The sequence below is a fragment of the Ochotona curzoniae genome, unplaced genomic scaffold (genome assembly GCF_017591425.1).
Source record: "Ochotona curzoniae isolate NIBS_2020 unplaced genomic scaffold, NIBS_Ocur_1.0 scaffold_3890, whole genome shotgun sequence".
Classification (NCBI taxonomy): Eukaryota; Metazoa; Chordata; class Mammalia; order Lagomorpha; family Ochotonidae; genus Ochotona; species Ochotona curzoniae.
Genome location: NW_024467115.1, coordinates 8,748,671 through 8,770,273, shown reverse-complemented (window position 1 = coordinate 8,770,273; position 21,603 = coordinate 8,748,671).

The following is a 21,603-nucleotide window of genomic DNA, read 5'->3' as shown; positions in this document are numbered from 1 at the left end:
CTTTAACTTTATGCCACATCTTTGACTCTTCTCTGTTTATCTGAGGGAATTATTTAGTAAGACAAATTTTTGAATTCTTTGCAATTTTCTTTTTTGGATTTACAGCAAAAGTCTGTTGATTATTTCATATCAGGCACTATTAGTGTACGACAAACTTTGAGGAAATGGCAAAGAGGCAGTTAAAATAAAATGTTACAGAACAATGCGTGGCATTTCTCCCCCCCGCGTTCAACGTAATCCATCTCAGCAAAGCCCTGACCAAGAGAAATATGGACATTTAAAGTTTTCTTTTCTGAGATTTTCTCCTTTATTGCACAGTGAGAAAATTCACTGTTTTCTTGTTTTTATTCTATTTTCTACTTTTCCTATAGATACTCACAGGAAACACATTTCAAGAGAAATAAATAACAACTAGGAGACAAAATTGGTGACACCACACCACGCCTTCTCACTGGAAACCCATGCCATACTATTACCTGTAGGCTTTCCTGAAAATTTCTTTTTAACAGCTTCATATGGCTCTCCTTAAACAAGTCTTAGTTTGTAAAAGCAAACATAATGTCATGAACATCTTCTATATGTCTACATCACTGCATTGCCGATCAATGGTATACAAAGGATGGTAAAGATAAATATTAAAAATGCAATTTAAATATGTTATTACTGTTAATTAATGTGTCATCCTTCTATGTTAGGTTGTTAAGTTAGCCCTAGATCTTAACCAAAAGTTGTTATAAACTATTGGAGAAAAACTTTGTAGGCTGTGGATTTTACTTATATGTTTTATAAACCAAATATGAATTTCAAGGAATTTATTCTCTTATCTTTTTCTTCCTCAAAAACATTTTCTGTTTTCACACTACTAAGGTACTGTACAGTTGTAGTTCACTTTGTGCCTCCTATCCTTACCTGTGTGACACGAAAGAAGCAACTATGTGAAGCAGATTTTAGTAGTTGAATCAGATTTGGCAAAATTCATATATTTCATAAAAGATCACTGTCTATACTAGGTGTTTTTAATTCACTATTTATACAATCTAATAAAATTGTAGCTGTAATACTTTCAAAGTAGGGACTGTACATACTTTGAATAGAGAAGTGAGGCCCAATCCTTTGTACCAAAAAAGACTAAAAGTGAATCAGTATGAAACAGACATGACTCAAAAAGTTCAATGTGGTGTTTGCTCATTTTGTAGTCATAAACATGCTATACTTCTCAGCTAACTCTCAGTGATAGCATTGTAGTACATCACAGTTATATAATTAAAATGGTTGAAAGTGGGATTTAAGTCTTTAAGGATAAATTAAATAATACTCATTGATATTTGTTTATAATTTTGATAATTGTTTAGAGAGAGAGAGAAAGCTCCTACCTCTTGATTCATACCTTAAACATCTATGGCTGTTAAGACTGAGCCAGGCAAAGTCAGGGTGTGGGAACTTAGTGCAATCTCCCCTCTGTGTAGTCCGTATCTAACTACCAGAGCTACAACCTACTTCCTGCTAACGTAGACTTCAGGAAGGAGAGAACTCAACTGAGACTCTAACAGGCTTTCTAACATGGGATGTGGGCCTCTCATTGGATGATTCAATCATTAGATCGAATGCCTACTCCTATGATTAGTGCTTCTTTAGTGGTATCTCTACAAAGTACTTTTCCAAATAAAATGACTCTTTGTGATCACTAGTTCATGAAATTTCACACAAAATGTTTTTAAAAATTTAAGTGCTATCAAAGCAGCCAAAGAACTCTTCCTATTCCATATTAAGGGAAGATTTATTGAAAGACAATAATTCAACTGAATTTGTGTGATGATCATTATAATTCTATGTAGAAAACCTGGAATAATGCAAGTAGTATTAAGTTAAAAGGTAGTTAACTGATAGACATTTGCTATAGATGAAGCTTATTGGTTCTAAAGGTTGGGGAAACACAATCAGAGTGGAATAACATTGGAAGAAAAAACTGTGCTAAACATAAACAGCACACATTTTTAAGTACTAAAAATAATTCTTGACATTTATTATTATAAATTGAACAACCCTAACAGAAAAATATGAAATTTGAAATGAGTGACAACACTACTGCATATGTAGAAAATTCTACTCTTGGCCTCACATAATGTCGTTCAAAGTAGGTGTTCTGAGAACAGTGAATATAGTTATCTTAAGGCTATGTGTATAAGGAGTAAGTACAATATAAACAAATTTTGTGTTGTGGCTTAGATCCCACTTCCCAGATATTTCACAATGTATGTGCAAATATCCCCAAATATGAGAACAATTTCAGACTGAAAACATGTCTGACTTGTTCCAAGCAAATCAGATAAGGGAACCTCAAATTCAAGTGTTGATAATTTTTTTGAGGAGCCGTATTATGTTGGTGAGAATGAAGGATAACTTAATGGTTTTTATTTTTGCTGTTTTTTAAAGAATCATTGATTTTACTTGAAGGAGTTACAGGAAGAGAGAGAGAGAGAAACAGACTGATCTTGCATCTGCTGATTCACTCCCCAAATGGCCAGAGTCAGGCTGGTTTCAGGTTGGATGCTGGAGTTTTCTCTAGTTCTCCCACAGGGTTCAAGTACTCAGGGCCTTGGCCAACCACAGCTGCTTTTTCAGGGCATTGCTAGGAAACTGTATCAGAAATGGAGCAGCAGGGATTTGAACTGAAGCCCCAAATGGTATGCTGGCGTTGCAGGCAGAGGTTTTACCTACTCTGCCACTGCACCAGGCCTAGAATTTTTTTTTTAAGTAAGATAAATTAAAATTAGAGGGATTTTATGCCAATAAATCCTGTGTCAAATTAAGGAATTTTGCAAATTTGGAAAAAAGTTTAAAGAATATGATTAAAATGAAATACTTTTAGTTAGCTTGTGAAAATAAAACAATTAATGTCCATGGGAAATGCAATAGATAATTTTTTAAACTGACTTGTTAAGGCTTTATCATTTTTATTCATTTCATTCTTGTTTAATTGTCACTGTGTAATTTTCTAAATTTGTTAGCTATGTTGTGTTTGTTTAGCCTTCACTGCCAAGTTTTACATTTACTTTGTGTTTGATAAAATTATTTACTATAATGCTCTCTTTGTACAAATAATGCTACAAAGCTGACTAAGCCTCACTAGGATTTAACATTTTCTTTTTTATACACAAAGCTTTTTATAGTTCAAAACTTGGCTTTCTCACTGTACTATACATGCACTTCTTCGGAGATGATTTTTGCTTTCCATTTTGTATAATTTCTTCAAACTCTTGATCTCCTGGAGTTCAAGGGTATTAATAGTGCCTGTAACCAAACAAGTGAGTACAACTGACTGCACTTACCTCTCCATTAATATCAGCAGTAGTTCTCTAATGCTGATTTCCATCAAGTTCTGAAGATACTTTTAGAAATAAGCATTAGCCTGGTGGTTAAAATGTTCTCCTGTCAGAGTCTAATTTGACCCATTTGAAGTCCAAGCCAAGCTTGGACTCAATTCCTTGCGTTGGTTCTGGAATCTCACTTCCTGTCATTGAAGAACCTAGAATGTGACAGTGGTGGATCAATAGCTGGATTCTTATGACCCACCACGTGGGAGCTACCTGGCTCCCAGTGTTAACCCTGTCCTGGTTGTTGCCCTATCCCAGCTGTTGCAGACATTAGAATAATGAGCCTCAGAATAGGAGCTCTCTCTCTCTCTCTCTCTCTCTCTCTCTCTCTCCTTCTATCTGTTTCTCTCTTTCTCTTGTCTCTTTCAAATAAATTAAGGCAAAGGATGTGGATTATAGGAAAAGATGAATCCAGAAAATGAACACTTAGCATCATCATGGAGTGTGGAATGCCTTCTCTTTGGCTTCTTTTTTATCAGGTATCTCTTTTCTTTCAGTGTGGTCATGTGAAAACAGGTACAAGACCTTTCCTGTTAGAGAAATGCTTCATGCTGAATAAGCTTGAAATGAACGGTATTTCCTTGGTATTCCTTAGGTTCAGTTTTCGCTGATACAGAAGTAACATTGTGGCATGGCAGAAGGAAAAGTGGAACACTGGTTCTATGTTGTAACTTTGCAAATAATTTCATGAGATTACTACAACCCAATGTCTAAATTAGGGTTCTGTGTTGATAATCAGGACCAAAATGATAGATGATGATAATGTCATTTAATCAGTCATTGCTTTAACACTTGGTCTATTTTTATGTCTCATTTTGCCTTGGTTACTTCAGGAATGTATTAAGAACTTAGGCCTTTTTAAAAATCTTATAGCCCCTCAACTTAAAGAAAATATTTTAGAGATTCACAAAATGCAATATTTTTATTTCTTCCTTCACATGGCAGTAAGGTTAATTTTATGTAGCTTTGAAAAATCATTGATCCACAGTAACTGATCCAGAGACAACTGGCCAGTTCCTGATTCCTATAATTCTCCTTATAGCATCCTATTACTTTAATCACCTGGGAAGACCTCCCTTGAAAAATTAATGCTGGGCCTGGCCAGCATGATGGCTCAGTGACTTAATTTTTGCCTTGCATGTGCCAGGATGCCATATAGGTGCCATTTTATGGCCTGGCTACTCCACTTCCCTTCCAGCTCCCTGTTTGTGTCCTGAGAAAGCAGTGGAAGATGGCCCAAAGCCTTGGGACCCTGCACCCATGTAGGAGATCCGAAAGAAGCTCCTGGTTTCTGGATTTAAATCAGCTCAGTTCTGACCATTGTGGACACTGGGTGAGGGAATCAACAGGCAGAAGATCTTCCTCTCTTTCTCTCCTTTTCTCTATAGACCTGCCTTTCTACTAAAAATGAATAAATCATTTTTAAAAAGAAAAATCGATGCCATGAATTATTAGGACCAATGATAATGTCACTACAACACAAACAAAAAGGGGCCAATATTTAAATGTGTTTTCATCTATATTTCTGGTTTTGTATAGATTTGTTTATTCATTTGAAAGGCAGAGCAGCAGAGAGCAAGTGGAAAATGAGCGACAGAGAAAGAGAGCTCTGCCATTCCTTTTTTCAACCTCTAAAGGTCTCAAAAGCCAGGTCTGTGCCAGACCAAAGCTGGAAGGCAGAAACCCTTCCTGATCCCATACGTTTAAGGCACCGTCCCAAAGATTTGGGTTGCCATCTGTTGCCAATTCAGGGGAGTTGTCAGGAAACAGGATTGGAAGAAGATCAACCAGAGCTCACAAGATGATGCCAGCAGTGTGTGTTCAGAATTTGTTCCTTGCTGCATGTAATTGCTTGGAGCACTGCAATAGAAGAAGGAGCACTGCAGTAGTAGAAGATCAGAGAAGTGCTGGATGAAAACTCCATATACCATCAGCCAGTGAGATGATTTTGTAGGGACCACCAACATTGAAGTGCAAATGAGTTACAGGTCAGAATATAGGAATAGGATCTGTGACAACAAGAGTAGCATGTTGAATTATAGAGGACTGGAGGGATTTCTTTAAAAAATAAATTAACAGCTATCGCTTTGTTTTAAAGATTTAATTAATTAATTAATTAATTCTATACTTATTTATTTATTTAAGAGAAGGGAAAGAGAAAGAGGGAGTTAGGGAGACAGACTGTGTCTTCTAACTGGTTCACTCCATGACTGGACCTGATAAAATCAGGGTCTATAAACTCAGTTGGTATCTCTTTCATGTCTAGAAGAAACGGAAATACTTGACTCATCAGTTGCTGCCTCTCAAGGTGAAATAAGAAGTAAAGCAAGAATAAAGCCCCCACCCTCTGACATGACAGTTTCAACTGTTGTATCAAAGCATCCCCTAGCAGATAGATTTTAATACCTTCATGGAGCACGTGTGAGTCCTCCATGTTAGCACAATCACACAATAGTACAATCTCTTCTTTTTGTTTTTAAGTCTCTATGCCAGTTTTAAAAAATATATCACAGGTTAGTACTCGTATTAATGTCTTTTCCAATAAAGTGGTGTACATTACACTACATTTTTTTAATGTGATTTGCCTGATATGACCTGCTCAAAGCCACCACTGATAACTGGTTATCATTCAGTTTCTAGTGCTGGCACCCAGCTATTGTCAGAGAGGTTGACTAACAGTGGCCAAAATTTGCTAAGAGGTGGCTCTGCTTCTGCACCTGGGTCTTCACAGTTGAAATGCCCGTTGCCTAACTTTACAAGGCTGTGTGTGTGAGCTTCTTCAAAGTTGATTTGATGTTTGAAGAAGGCTGCAATCATAGTTTTTGGATTTTTGCACAGCATGGATGGTATATGGGATGGTTACTGCCCAGAATAGAAACAGAATGGATATATATATTTATAGCTTAGAGTAACTAGACAACTGCTTTCTACAGTTTCTAGATTTTTCCTAAGTGAAGCTGCCTGTGCATATAGCTCATAGTTCTGTCGGGAATCACCCAGACACAAAAACTTGGCTGTGAGTTTCTTTGTATCCTCTGCCAGGTCACAAGGTGACACTTCAATGTTCGGAAGGTGTACAGCTTAAGCACAAATGAGAGAAAGGAAAACATCAGTACTTCGGTAGAGAAGCAAGTAAGACTCAAATAATTAAAAACCTCTTTTTGGTCCATACTCTTATTTTCCCTATTTGCAGTTCCTAGAAATAGAAAATATATATTCACATTTCACCATCCTTTCTTCTTTTTAGGCAAAAATGTAATTTATTTTGGAAACTCAATGGCCTTAAGTATTGTTTAATGTATGCTTGAGAAAATTTTAGAGTAGAAAGATAAATGAAATGTAATATTTACATTGTGTTAATTTTCTTCTCTTGTTAGAAGGCTGCTATTCTGCAGAAAGAGAAGTATGTAAAAAATGTATGCATTTTAACTATAAAATCAATTGTCATAAATTGTATATATAGCAAATCACATGGGAAGTCTTTATTTCCTAATCTAAAAAAGCTGCCTCAAAGAAACGTTTCAGCACACAGAGGCACATGGGCCACTTGGCAGACAGCCTAATTGAAACCAAGGGCCCCAGAGAAGAGCTGAACCCTGCATCTGCTGTCCAGAACTGGCTGCGCTACACTTTGAACCAGTGCTGATGGCTTTGTACACAAAGATCAAAATGAGTTTGTTTTATTCAGCTGGGTTGTAGAGGTGCACGTATTTTGGCTTCTGGATGCAATAAAGCATTGAGCTTTCAGATAAACAAACTATAAATCTAATCAAGGTTGGGCATAATGATAAGTAGATTGCTTATATGGAGAAGAGACAGAGAGAAACAAGATGAGCCAGTGGAGAGAGAGAGAATGAGAGAGAGAGAAGGAGAGAATCACAAGATAAAATGGTGCATTCCCATTTCATACAATGGAGTCCTATTCATAAATCTTGGTGTCTTGCCAGTTTGAACACTATTTCTTCCTCTTGTCCTTCTCCTCCACTCTTCCACTTCTTCCATTCTTCCTCCCTGAATTTTTCCTTCTATTTTTTCCTCATGTTTCAGATAGTCTACAGATACACTTTCTATTAAAGGGGTGTCTTGGGAGCAATATAAATTTCCTTGAATAGAAGATGATGAACTATTGCAAAATACTTTGTTTTACATTTGAGTTAGAGGGCTTTGAAATACCACTCCCCCCTGTTTCTCAAAGAGGTAGTAGTGCAATACAGACACATGATCAGTATTTCTTGTGTGCTTATTTGTTATCTGTAGCCATCAAAATTAGCATCATGTGATATCTACTCATTCTCAGCTCTGTGCTGGGAAGGAGAAGAAAACAATGACACATCCCCCGTCATACACATTTAGATTCAAGCACTCCAAAATACAAAGTGTTTCAGCTATGACCAGGAAATGGAAAGGTGTCTTTGATTTATTCCTGTGTTTCAGATACTTCAGCCCATTTCACAACTTCAAATATTGTTGGAACCAGTCCATCTCCTTACTTTACTAAAGAGCTGCCAGATAAACCTCTAGGTACAATAAAATATGTATCCATTAGAAATGACAGAGTTCCACAGCTAGATTTTACCTGAAATTTGAAAGATGGAATTTTCATTAAAGTGAATATGTAAGTTGACAGGTTTAGAAACCACCTAGGAAATAAACAATAGGGATTTCAAAAATTTTGACAGGATTAAAAGGATGCTAGCTATATAAGAAACAATAAATATAATAAAGAATCATTATCCATAATCTGAATCTCTACTGACCTTCATTCATAGATAATTATTTTTTTGAATTGTATTTATTGATAGTTAATTCACGTACCCTAACATTCATGCTTTCAAAGGGTACTCACAAAGTTTACTCTCAAAATTTTGTAACCAACACCTCAGTCTAATATTGTACCATTTTCACTGTTGGCCTGAAGAAATGCCACATCCATTAGCAGTGAAAATTATTGATGGAAATTTTGGGTAACTGGTAGTTTTTTCCTAAATTCTAATCTGAATGAATAAAGGTTCACTTATAGTTTTGACACATTCAACATAGATGGACTATTTTTATCTCAAATTTCTTTACAAGTAATATTCTTTTCTGTAGGTGAACAAAATATTTCAAGTATGCATTGAAATAATACAAAGTTGAGCAGTAAGCTGGATAGCTTATTGTATAATTTCCTCAGTCCCTTAGCGTCTTTAGACCTGCTGATTACAAGCTAAATAGGCTATTTCTGGCCCATGCAGTCCTGAGAATTATGCTAGGAGTTGAATTTCTTGCTCAAAATATATATAAAATGCTCAAGAATAACATTTGTAATTGCACTGATATTGATGAAGAACCTATGAATGGGATTTGTTTATCATCCTGTTGTATTGGAATTGTTCAGATGCTTCTCACTTACTAGTTTCTTGATCCTCATGAATGCAGATAATGTTACACAGTATTTAGCATAACCTGATTCCCAAAAACAGACATCAATATCTATGTTTTCTGAAAATCAGTGAGTCGATCTGTTATGTGTCCAGAAGCCTTAGCCTCGGGGGTGGGGGGTGTGTGCCAGAGGCTGGGACAATTCTGGGGAGCAAAAGCCATAGCAGTGTTTATGACGCTGGAACAATCTGGATGACACAACTGTGCCACGGTGGCTGCGGGGATGAATGTGATGTCCTGCCTTACTGATGTCACTGAATGACTTGCTTAGAACTCAGCTACCACGACATGTGCACCAGATTTGTGGATCCTGTATCAGGTGTTTGTTCATTCTATGGCTTAACACAGGAGGAACAAGCTTGCTTGGCTTCTGTGATTTTTAATTTTAGGTGTTAACTTGGCTGGGCCGTGTCTAGATATCTGGTTAAATATCATTCTGAGTACTTCTGTGAAAGTGAGCTTTGAATGAGGTAAGCATTGAAACCACTGGACTTTGAGTAAATAAGACTATTCTCTACAATGTGGGTGGACATTATCCCAATAATGGAATGTCTGAGTAGCACAAAGACAGAACTCCCAAGAGCTAAAAGGATTTTTGCCTTTGAACTTAAACTTTCATTCTTTCCTGAATCTCCAGTCTACAGACCTACTCTCCCACATTTTGAAATTGCCAAACCTCTACAATAGTGTGAGTCTATCCAGTAAAGTAAATTCCTTTTTATTATTATTATTATTATTGTTGTTGTTGTTCAATACACATTTTGTCGGTTCATTTTTTTTCCTGGAGAATCTTGAATATCATAGTTTCCTTTGTGTGAGATGCCTAATGCATTCAAAGATTTCTACAAAGTGGCGAGTATTCCTACAAAGTGGCTAGTTTCTCTAATAAATTTTGACCACTAACACTTAGGGACAAGCTCGATGATGAACAATCAAATGTTAGCAAATGTCCATTATACATAGTGTCTGATGGGGATGGGGCTCAATAGATCTATCAGATTTATCTAAAAACAAGTCATAAAAAATGCTTTCTAAAGCAGTAGAGAGGCCTAAATTGGAGAAGTAGAAGAGGAAGGCACTCTAAGTCAGGGCACTAAAAATTCAGACATGTTTTTTCACTGAGCCAGCAGTGTAATTGAATGTGGAGAAAGAGACGCTGTGTCAAATCCTTGAGTAGCCTGGAAGCTCTGCCTTCTGCCTATGTTGAGGACAATTGCCCTATACATGCTCCAAATATTCGGAAAGTACAATGCCAAGAACACTGTAAGTCCAAGCACAGGGAGAGGCCCTAGAGTGAGCAGTGGGAGCAAGAGTAAACGAGGGTGAAGAAAGAACACACGGGGAGAACCTAACTGCATAACACCCGAGTGACTACATTTCTTAAGAAGTGTGTTGTCCAGCTACTCTCACAATCCAACCTGCTGTCAAGAAGATCAATGATAAGTCATCAATCTGAACTCTTTCTGGACCTGTTAGCTCCAAATTCTAAGTCAAATAAAATAGTTGTTTTGTGCCATTAAGTAGTTGCAGAGTAGTTTGTTAGTGCAGTGGTAAATTCCTGGGATAGATTCCATCTAGTTGATATATTAATGGCCAGGGGGGAAAATACCTCAGCTGTTAGTGAAGTTAGTGAATTTTAACTGATGGTTAGAATTAAGAATTGAACCAGGAAACATGTTCCAGTGCCATCCAGGATACTGAAGAGAATGGACGGAAATAATGAACAGCAGAGGAGATGGGGACTCAATAAAGAAGACTGGTGTTGTTAAGGTTCTCATTCATCTTATGTTGAGAATTTTGTTAGAGTGAACAGTAAAACTAAAAAGGAGATTTTGGTAAAAGCTTCATATTATTATATTTCAGACTATTAACAATGACAAGCAGGGCCTTTCTAGAACCAAAAGAAACACACATGAATGTGTTTTGCTAGCATAAATGTATTTTGTGTTAAAATTTGTAAATATGCATGTAAGCTTATCATGCTAAATGGAAATCATGCAAGTACATGTCTTTAAAAAAGCTACAATTTAAATATTTACAAAGATAAATCACAAAAACAATGAGGTTGCTCTAAGAAATAAAAGCTTAAAATTGGAACTCATAAGTAATGATTGCTACAGTAACTTATATAAGATCTTAGCATCCAACTTATTTGAATAATTTGTTTTGGATGAATAATATTGAAATACTATGTTTTGTGCCCTTTACTCATCAAATGCTACAGAGGTGGACATATAGGAATATCAACCCTCAAAAAGATCAGAAAAAGATTTAAATGTCCTGGTGAACAGAACATTTACAAGAATTTAAAAATATAAGCAAGGCACAAGTTTTATTCTAGCACCTGTTTAAAAAGAAGCTAACTTAAGAACCAGGTGATTATCATGGATTTTCCATTGGGATAAAATACAGTATAAATCACTTTATGTTTAAAAATTACATATCTATCAAGCATTTGTGATTCTGCAAGCTTCCATAAAGAACAGTGATGGAAAGCTATTGCTTTATTTTAAACAAAGTGGATTCTTTTTTTTTCCCTATCTTCTGGTTTTCTTTTTTTACATTTTTTTATTACATTTTGGAAAGAAAGTGGATTCTTCAAGGCATTTTGCATTCAGCAAAATTATTTTGAATATAAAGCAATTTCATTTAAGTACAAAAATTGTCTGCTATGCTTTAATATTGAATTATTTAAAAAATTTTCTGTTTAACCAAATTCCAAATAAAATGTTGGATATATTTTTAAAGCTTTTCATGGAAATAAGGTTTTTAGTTTATGTTATCTGCTCTCTAAGATGTTTTGCCTTTTATTTTTTGGAGCAAAACCTCGTGGCCAACTGTATGGCTCATTAATATTCTGCTCAATACCATGCAAGGACAATGGGATAGTCTTTCAGTTTGCTTATATTATTAGCTATTATGTCAGTATTAAAGATATCAGAAAGCATTTTAGCCTCATAGATGAGGCAGAGAGCAAGTAAATAAGCACCATGACACCTGCTAGTCTCAATCAAGACTTCGGTATCATTAGCAAAGAGACATGTAGGGGCATGAGCAGAAGCTCAGCTATCTCTACTTCAAGGTTGAAATTGTCCTAACCCTGCAAATAGCTGTGTAACATGGACACCTCTGTTTTGGATACAAGGGAACGAGAAGTGTTCTGATGCTACAGCTTGTGAAATGTAACACCCTTGTCTGCCGCTGTTATTAAGCACAGTTGTTCACACCTAGCCTCATATTTATCATCCTGCGTTGTTATCTCAAGATACTTATGGTCTAATAGGTTCCTAGTAAGTTTATACATGGGGCTTTGTCTTCTGTATTAAGTTGAAGTTCTTTGAATACAGTAGGCAATGCCTCGTAATTTTGTTTGCTACCGGACAGAATAGCTTAGGTCACACACAGTAATGCAAGAGGTTAATTAGCTGATATAGTGTTTATTGAACTCGTAGCTCGTGCTGGTGCCTATAGTAGGTGTTACGTGTACGATAATGAACACAGCATTGATTCTGACCTCCTAATGAATTGTAGAAGTCACAAGGTATCCATAGCACACACACACTCACTCACTCACTCATACATTCACTTATAAATATTGCAAAAGTCAATTCTTTATTTATTTTCAAATTTCTGGAATCTCCCCTCTTAGCAGAACTCTAGCCAAAGATTTCCCAGCCGTCACCAGGTATATAGTGAAGGAAAGCTATAGGAAAGGCATAGAAGGAGAATTAAATGGCCAGGCGTGACAGCATAGTGGTTAAAGTTCTCACCTTGAATGTACCGCTGGTTCTAATCCTGGTGGCTCCACTTCCCATCCAGCTCACTGCTTGTGGCCTGAGGGAGCAGTTAAGGACTGCCCAAAGCTTTGGGACCCTATACCCATGTGAGAGACCCAGAAGAGGTTCCTGGCTTCAGACTGGCTCAGTTCCACCATTGTGGCTGATTGGGAGTTAACCATAGGACGGAAGATCTTCCTCTCTGTTTTTCCTCCTCTCTATATATCTGCTTTTCCAATAAAAATCAATAAATCTTTAAAAAGGCAAAAAAAAAAAAGAGAGAGAATTAAAAACTGAAACATTTGATAAAATACATGGTGAACCCTGTATTTCATTCTCATGTTTATTTCCCAGAACTTTTCAGCTTCTGGTTTGAAAAAGGATGTTTGTAATGGAATGAGAATTTGTATGTTACTTCACCTCCAAACGGATTGCATTTGATGACAAGATTCATAAAGGGGTAACGGGGTTAATGGAGGTCATGAAAGTGAGGCCTTAATCTGACAGGTTTCTTGCCATATAGGATAGACATCCAAAAGCATGCCATTTCTCTGGGAATTAAGAGGATATGTGAGTACACAGTGTCATGGTAGCCAACTGTAAGCCAAGAATAAAGTTCTTGGAATGAAATTTATGTTGGTGGTGCCCTGATCTCAGACATGGCTAGCCTCCAGAGCAGTGAGCACAACATTTCTGCTGTATAAAGCTCACAACCTCTAATAAAGGGCAATTCTCCTCCATGATAAAATCCAATTGAACAATTCTTGATGGCGTTTTCAAATTATTTCAAATATACCCACTGGGGAAGAAGGATAATTTGATCTTTATAATGAATCTGAGCACCCTGTCTGGCAAAACACAGAGACTGATGGCTTGGTTTAGACAAATGCTACACTACAGGAACATTTAGTCTTACGCCGGCCTACTTCCGCATCTTCAGAGGATGGTACAGGCCTAACAGCACTATTGTAAGGGGGAGGGTGGGGGAGATTACTATGAATTCCAACTGATGGTATCTAAAGCACTGTAGTTATGTCTTTTGGGGATGTGACTCTGAAATTAAGTATAAAAACTATGCTAGAATTAAAAAAAAGAAAAGGATTAAGTATTATGCACATTTTCCCTTATGAATATTGACTAAATTGAAGAATAGTCAATTATGGGGTAATTTTTCCTTATGATGAGATGTTTCTAAATTAGGTATAATTTAGATATGCAGGGAATTGTGCATACTTTCTAGTGAAATTTATTGGTGGAAAAGATCCAGTGTTCATAAAATTAATAGTAGATAATTAGTCCTATAAGACTGACTCCCAGCTACAGACAGTTGCTGAGTTTGCCTTGCACCTAGGAAAGTGTTAACGCTGCTGAGAGCAAAGCAGCCAGAGATGACTGACTGGACCTAGTTAATGCCGAATTTGTGTTAACTATACCAGTATGCCACCATAGTTGCATTTTGTTTTAGCTTTAGTTTTAGTTTTTTTAAGGTAGGTAGGGGAGTGAGGAATGCTGGGCTGGATACATGGGATACAGATTGCCTAGGAGGGAATTTGAAGATGTAATTTGGAGTGGGAATAGCTGAGGGGATGTTTGAAAAGGGAAAATTGACTTCTGAGGGCTTCCATGGGCCAGGCCATCACATTCTCAATTAGACAAGGAAGTTTAGACAGAGAGCTTTAGAGAGGGAAAACTTGAAGGTATGTGTGTATCAGGACAAGGCATTTACCCACATAAGAGACCGGGCTGGGCTAATAGCATCAACCGCTGTCCACTGGCTCACACAAAAGTTAGAGCTGAAGGGCATGCCTGGATGGGGTAGGCTGAAGTTCTTGGCCTCGGTTGTCAGAGTAGGGGGTAGGCTATGTCAGGCTGGGCTGCAGTATCCACCAAATGAGAGAGCTGAAATCTGGGGCAGATTCTGTAGGGAAGTTGTGAGCTTTCTTCTGTGGGACTGCACCAAATGCTGGCTTGCCTGGAGAGCTGATGGTGGTGATGGGCTGAGCCAGGATGGACCAGATAACACTCCTGAAAGAAATTCAACACAGCAGCTAGGGCTGGGAGGAGGCTGGGCGAGGATGAGGGGAGGTGCCAGGATACAACACCCACTGGCACACACAAAGGCCAGGACTAAGGGCAGACCCATGCCAAGAAGGGCTGCTGCTGCACCTGTCAGCACATAAGGCACTTGGGGATGTGACAGATCTGGTAGGGCAAGTTCAGGAACTCCCCTATTAGGCTGCACGCCTTGTTGGGAGCCCAAAATCAGGATGGGGTGGGCCAGGCCAATTCAAGCTGTATCACTCATCATATCTGGGGACTGGCCTGGCTGGTTACAGCATCCACTGACATGCATGATAGCCAGGGTTGCTAGGCTGTCACACCTACCAGCAAAAGCTGAGATTGTGGGTGGGCCATCCAGGCTGGGTCAAAGCTTCTGCAAGTATACGCAAGACCAAGTGCTTGGAAGAAGCCTGGTAGGGGAATTCTAGGGACCTACCTGCCAGACTCCATCTGCCACTGGTGAATGCAAGAGCTGGGGCTGTGGTCTGACCAGGCTGGGAAATGCTGAAGTAGCCATTGGCATGCATGTGGGCTGGGTCTGGAAGTGGGCCTGACTGGGCTAGGCTCCAGCACCCATTGGTGCTCCTAAGAGACAGATAGGGTATAGGATGGGACCGGGTAGGCGGTGGTACCTACTAGGTCACATGAGAGCTGCTTTGGGGAGTGCACAAGGCTGGGATAGGCAAGTTGAATCACTCTCCTGACCAAGCTTTGGAGCAAGTGTTTGAGTCCATGCCTACACAAAGGCGGACTTTGTTAGCCAATAGACTTTGGAAATATTTTCTCGGCCATGGAGCAATGAAACTAACAACTTATCAGAACTATCAAAACCATTTAAGTAACACCCTTGGAACTCTCTTCACCACATTACGGCTTCTAAGGCATCTTGAAATGAACATCCTTCATCCCCGGATGCTGATGTAGTTTGAAAGCAAGCCTTCCCATCCTCCATGCAGACACAGGGAAAAAAAATCCTAAAAAATTTGCCCTACCCACCTTCATTGGTACCTGACCCTCCCCATCCTAATCAATGGCTCACAATTATGTAAACAATATTTAAAATATCAAAAATTTAAAAACACACACATAAAACATAAATTTATCTTTGGTCCAAATAGTTTTTTAAAATTTATGCATTTTTTTGTACAATAGATATTTTCTGTTAACTTCTTGAACACCTCTCAGACACATGAATTTAATTTTTTTTTCACCAAAATCAACTTACCTTGAGATAAGTATTTGGTTTTGTGATTTGTATCCTGGTTTAACACATCCTATAAGTGCCTGGGTTCAAGTCCTGGCTCCATTCCCCAATTCAGCTTCCTGATGGCTAGTGATGGCTCAGCTAACTGAGTTCCTGCCAGCCATACAGGACACCTGGGTTGAATTCCAATGCTCAGATTCAGCATGCTCTAGAAGAGTTGCTGTGGGTATTTTGAATGAATCAGTGGATGAAGGGAGGAAAAAAAAATCAGGAGGAAAAGGGAGGGGAAAAAAGAAGAAAATCTGGCTTTGAGGAAAAGATTTTAGAAAAAACAAAATCCTGAATGACATTTTATGTAATTTTTGCTGATACTCTGCAACTTACCATGTATTCCTTTTTAAAATTCTAATCTTTTTAAAAATGTTATATTATGATGCAGCTCTGGGATTTCCTCTCCTTTCCACCCATTTATGTCACCTTTATTATTACAATAGTATAGTCCTTCAGAAACAACCTCAAGTTCCTGATATTAAAGTGTACCCTGAAATTGACGGTATGGACAGTGGCAGAGAACAGCATCCTATTGTCAAGATATATTTAACAGTTTCATTGGGTGTGCATCTTTGATTTGGAAGTAAAGATACATATTTAATTGTGTCTACACATCTCAATATGTTAGTATTCTCTAGATGTTTATTGATCTTATATTTTACCTGAATGCTGCTTTGTATCTGAGAGAACATACGATATTTGTCCTTTTGGGATTGGTTTATTTCACTGTGCATAATGGTCTCTAGTTGGGACTGTTTTGTTTGTAGAATTTCATTCTTTTTAATAGCTGAGTAGTATATCCTTAAATCAATCTCTGTTGTGCACTAATAAATTATGACTGCGGTATGTGTCTGGAACAGGCAGGGGAGTTTTTTCTGAATCACATTGAAGTGAGGACAGAGGCTATTCCTTTGGTGTGCGTGGGTGGGAGGTCACCATATCTAGAAAAAGGCATATGGAGGACAACAGAGCATGATCAATTCTCTCTTCTTGATCTCTGTATAAAGACTTCCATCTTTTCTGAAATTTTATTGCTCTTGAAATTTACAGAGCCCCCTACTTTGTGATGGTTTGAATTAAGTAGCCTTTATTTTGTACCTTTCCCATATTAAGGAGAACGATTTATCCAGGGCAAAATATGGAGGAATATATGATGTGGAAACAGATGTTCGAAGATAACTGACTGTTGGAGAGTGATGACTCCATCATCCCGCTCTCTTTTCATGGGAGTGAAGTGTGCACTTACTTCATTCTAAGGAGTAAAAGAAGGGCTTCAAGGGGCACGTGAGCAAGAGCTTATCTGTTGTGTCACTAAAGACAGTAGTGTGGGATGGGAACACGGAGTCAAATGAGAGGCACTGTCTGCATCAGGGCTGTGGTTTTCAGAGGGTTTGTCCAGGATCCTCCATAAAGTACCTTGCGCTTTGATGTAGTAATGCCAGTCAAATCCTGTTCTTGAGGAATCAGAAAGAAATTTCTATCTAAAGGGAGAAAGAGAAAATTCAAATCATTTATACTCTTAAAATTCACTTTCATCCATTGTCTATATGTCTATATTTCTTGACCCTCATTAATTTTTAATGCATTGCCATTATTCTTTGGCTCAAGTCACTTGCTTTGAACTTCTGCTAATATTATCACTGGTACAATTGTTGAAGCGTGCAGACTTTTATAGTGTCAACGGTCTTCTCTATAGTGATTTTCTGTGCTCATCAGATTTACTCTTTCAAGCCTTCCAGTCTCAGATTCTTGGAAACCATATCCCCTGGCTCACTGTTCACCCCTGAACCAATCCTTTGAAGTTTCTTCGTTTCCCTTACTCTCTCTACTTAAGAATGTTGATGATCCACAATTTTTTGACCCTATGTGCTTCCCCAGGATTTTCCTCTTTCCTGTCACTCTTTGTTACGGTGACCTTTAAAATCAGAAAATTTCTTACCTATGGCACACGTCTGTTTCACACTGTACATATCCATTTATCTTTTACGTTCAAACAGCCTTCTTCTGACATTCAGTACCGTGATTCATAATACTGTAAGTAACTATCTCTTTACCGCTCTGCTTAAGACGGTAACCTAGGAGTGATCCCAGACTTCTTGCAGACCTTCATTCCCACATCAAAGCAGTCATGAAGTCCTAGAGATAAAACATGTGAAAATCTGATGAATCTATCTGTTCCTCCAAGTTAGGTCTTTATTGAATCTGACCCAGGCTGTTACCTTACCCCCTTTCAGGGTTTCTGTCTTAGATATCTGATCAACCTATCAGAATGCCTTTTTAATTTTTTTCACTCAATATGAGACTTAAAATGTTATCCCAACTTTTTCTTGTTCATGAAGGAGAGTTTAAATCACATAGCAGTGCCATCAAGGACCTCATCTTTTGGCTATTGTCTGACTCCTCTTTTAGGATGAGAGTGACATGAACAAAGAGTGTGTGTTGTGTTGTCAGCTAGCCTGGGTGTCTCATCTTGGTTTTGCAATTTGCTATCTGACTAAAGACAGAAGTATTTTCTAGGAGCCTTGGGATTTTTGTGGTAAAATGTGGGCCAGGGTATGTGATCACAATGATAAAACAAAACCATATACTTGCAACATCCATTGCTCCTTACATTTTACTTTCCCTTCATTGTATTCCTTTTACCTATGGGTCAGCATGTGAACTTGCATATTTACTTCGAAAGTGTCCCTTGGCTAGGAATTCTTTCTTATTTTTTAAACACAAAGCCAAAAGACACATCTTCTGGGGATCATTTCCCCATATCTAGTACAAAGTATCAATTGTCCCCTCCATTTCTACTCTTTTTCATATCCTGCACATTTCCCAAGCGAGTTCATACATCATTGTACACTGACAAAAAGACACTTGGACATGGCGGGGACACATATAGGTGTGATACATTACGAGAAGTTGCCAAGATGCCAATTCAAATGAATGAATGAATAAAAGGAGAAGGACTCTGAGATGATTGTTTTCAAACTCACATTCCCAGACTTTTTATCATAAAAAATGTGTGTGTGTGTGTGTGTATGTGTGTGTGAGAGAGAGAGAGAGAGAGAGAGAGAGAGAGAGAAAGAGAGAAAGAGAGAGAGAGAAAGAAGCAACTTGGTGTAGCGATTCAGAAATCACTTAGGATATCCAATTTTCAGCGCCTATAAAACTGTACTACATAATATAATGTAAGCAACAATAAATAAAAAAAAATATTTGTAGTCCCCACATGACAGCCTAGTGACTAAAGTCCTTGCCTTGCATGTGGCAAGGATCTCATATGATTGCTGGTTCATACCATTGCTGCTCAACTTCCCATCCAGCTCTCTGCTTGTGGCATGGGAAAGAAGTAGAGGATGGCCCAAAACCTTGGGACTGTGCACCCACTGGAAAAGATCTTCCATTTGCTGCTTCACTCCCCAAGTGAGTGCAATGGCAGGAGCGGAGTTGATCTGAAGCCAGGAGACAGAACCTTCTTCAGAGTGGGTGCAGGGTAACAAGGCTTTGTGCTATCCTCTGCTGCTTTCCCATGCCATAAGCAGAGGGTTGAATGGGAAGTAGAACAGCCAAGACTGGAACTGGTATTTGTGTGGGATCCCCGTGTATGCAAGGTGAGGATTTAGCCATTGAGTCATCATGCTGAGCCCATTCGCGTTTTTTTTTTTGTTGTTGTTGTTGTTAAAGTGCCTAGGTTCAGCTTTCAAATTTACTTGTGGTACTGAATTGCTGCTAGTGTACACCTAGTCAAGCAGCAGAGGATAGGTCGAGTCCTTGGATTCCTGCTACCCATGTGCAACTTCCAAATTGGGCTCTGAGTTATGGTTTCAGCCTGTCACAACACTGTCTCTCATTGGTACATGTATATCAGTGGATAGAAACTCTCTATCTCTCCGCATTTGTTTCTGTTTCCTCTTCTCCCTCTCTTTCAAATAAGATCGATCAAGTTAAAGCAAAACAAATGCATATGGAAAGTCATGAGATTTGCTAAAAATTACTATTTTGTTAAAAATCACTATTTTGTAAAGTAAAACTCAAGGGGAAAGATTAACTAGAATGATATTCCTCAGTTTAGAGAGAGTGCAGAAATGATTGACACCCTAGCCATGTCATTTTTTAGGTTAGAGAAAATATCCAGTGATGCTGCAATGTTAATGATGAAGAATGGTGACAGAAACAGTTCTTGAGGTGGACAGTATTAAACAATGAAGCCCTTCTTCATGTGCCTTTGACACTTTCTTGACAACATCTTTCAGTATTTGTCGTAAGCTCTTCCTCTTGAATGTCAGGGAATGGATGATTTGGCCCTTCGAGGTACCCCCATCCACATGAGCACATGCATGCCATCAAATAATACAGATTTGACTCTCATGCAAATGTAAGCACAATACATTTTTCTCAAAGCTATTAAACCCTTTTTTATTATAAGCAGCACTTGCACCAGGGGAGACCAAGGTTCACAGATGGATAGCATAAACTCATATAATTATACTACGTATCTGCAAATAATTAATTTGCTTTGTGCATGCAATTTGTGTGTCATTGCTCAAACATTCTCTTTCAAAAATATAACTCAAAATGTGTTGAACGGGGCATCAAGCGTTTTAGACTGCCTAGTGACATATTTCAAGAATAAGCTACACCAGACATGAAAGTAGACAGTTGGCCTGTTTTCTGCAGGGATGATGAGCAGTTACTAGGTCACCAAGGAGTGATTGGAAAGACTGAGGACTTTTGGGTTCCAGACAGAGAATGGCCTTATATGAGCCAAGTGCATGTGGAAAGTTGGCAGCCAGCCAGGTGGAGCCTGTGCTGGACTTCAAACTGTTCAATTCTGCTACAATACCTTCTTCTGCCATGTTTTCTCTTTTCTTGCCCTCCCCCTGATGATTAAGACTTAAGATGGAGACTGAACATTCTTCCACATATTTTGATATTTTCACCTACTCCACTGCCCTAATACAGCCTCTGCCCCAAAGCAGTGACTTAAATTTTACTTTACCTATGGCAGCATGCTATCTACTCCTTGCATTCTTGGGGCTGGGATCAAATGATGGAAGTCTGCATGGAAAGTCCAGGACTGTTTTTGCAGCTATAAAGGAGCTGTCTGCTATCTATGGAACACTGTAACACTGAGTCCTGTGATCCTTAGCTTGGAGCAGCATCACTCTTGGTGGGGATGCAAACTTGTGGGGCACATTTTGGCACCTTTTGGCACAGTTGCTGTTTAATAGCTGATGGAGTCAGGGATTAAAATGGTCTGAAATGGCCAAGGCAGCTCATCACTACAAAATAGGTTAGATGTTTCTGACTTCACATGCCAATAGAGTCTCTACTGGGAAGCAAGGGTGTTTAGAATTGTTTCAGTGTTGGCCAACAAAACCAGCCAAAGTTTGTGTGTGTGTGTGGGGGGAAAGGTAGTTTGAAGCTGCTTATGTGAAGTTCTTATAAAACATGACAATTTATTTCATCTACGAGCCTGAGAGCGCAGGAATGGATGCAGAACCAGAAATTGTTTAGGGCATTAGACAATTCTTCCAAGAGTTAAAAAGAAAGTAAGAAAAGTACACTTACATATTCAATTAAAAACTCTGAAAATTAGATGTTAGCAAAAAGCTAATAGCCATTTAGTAAAAGAAAAAATGGTATTATAGATTCAGAAAGATCTCTTTTGAACAGTTCTCAGCACTTAATCCTTATGTAATATTGGCCAACATACTTGCTCAGG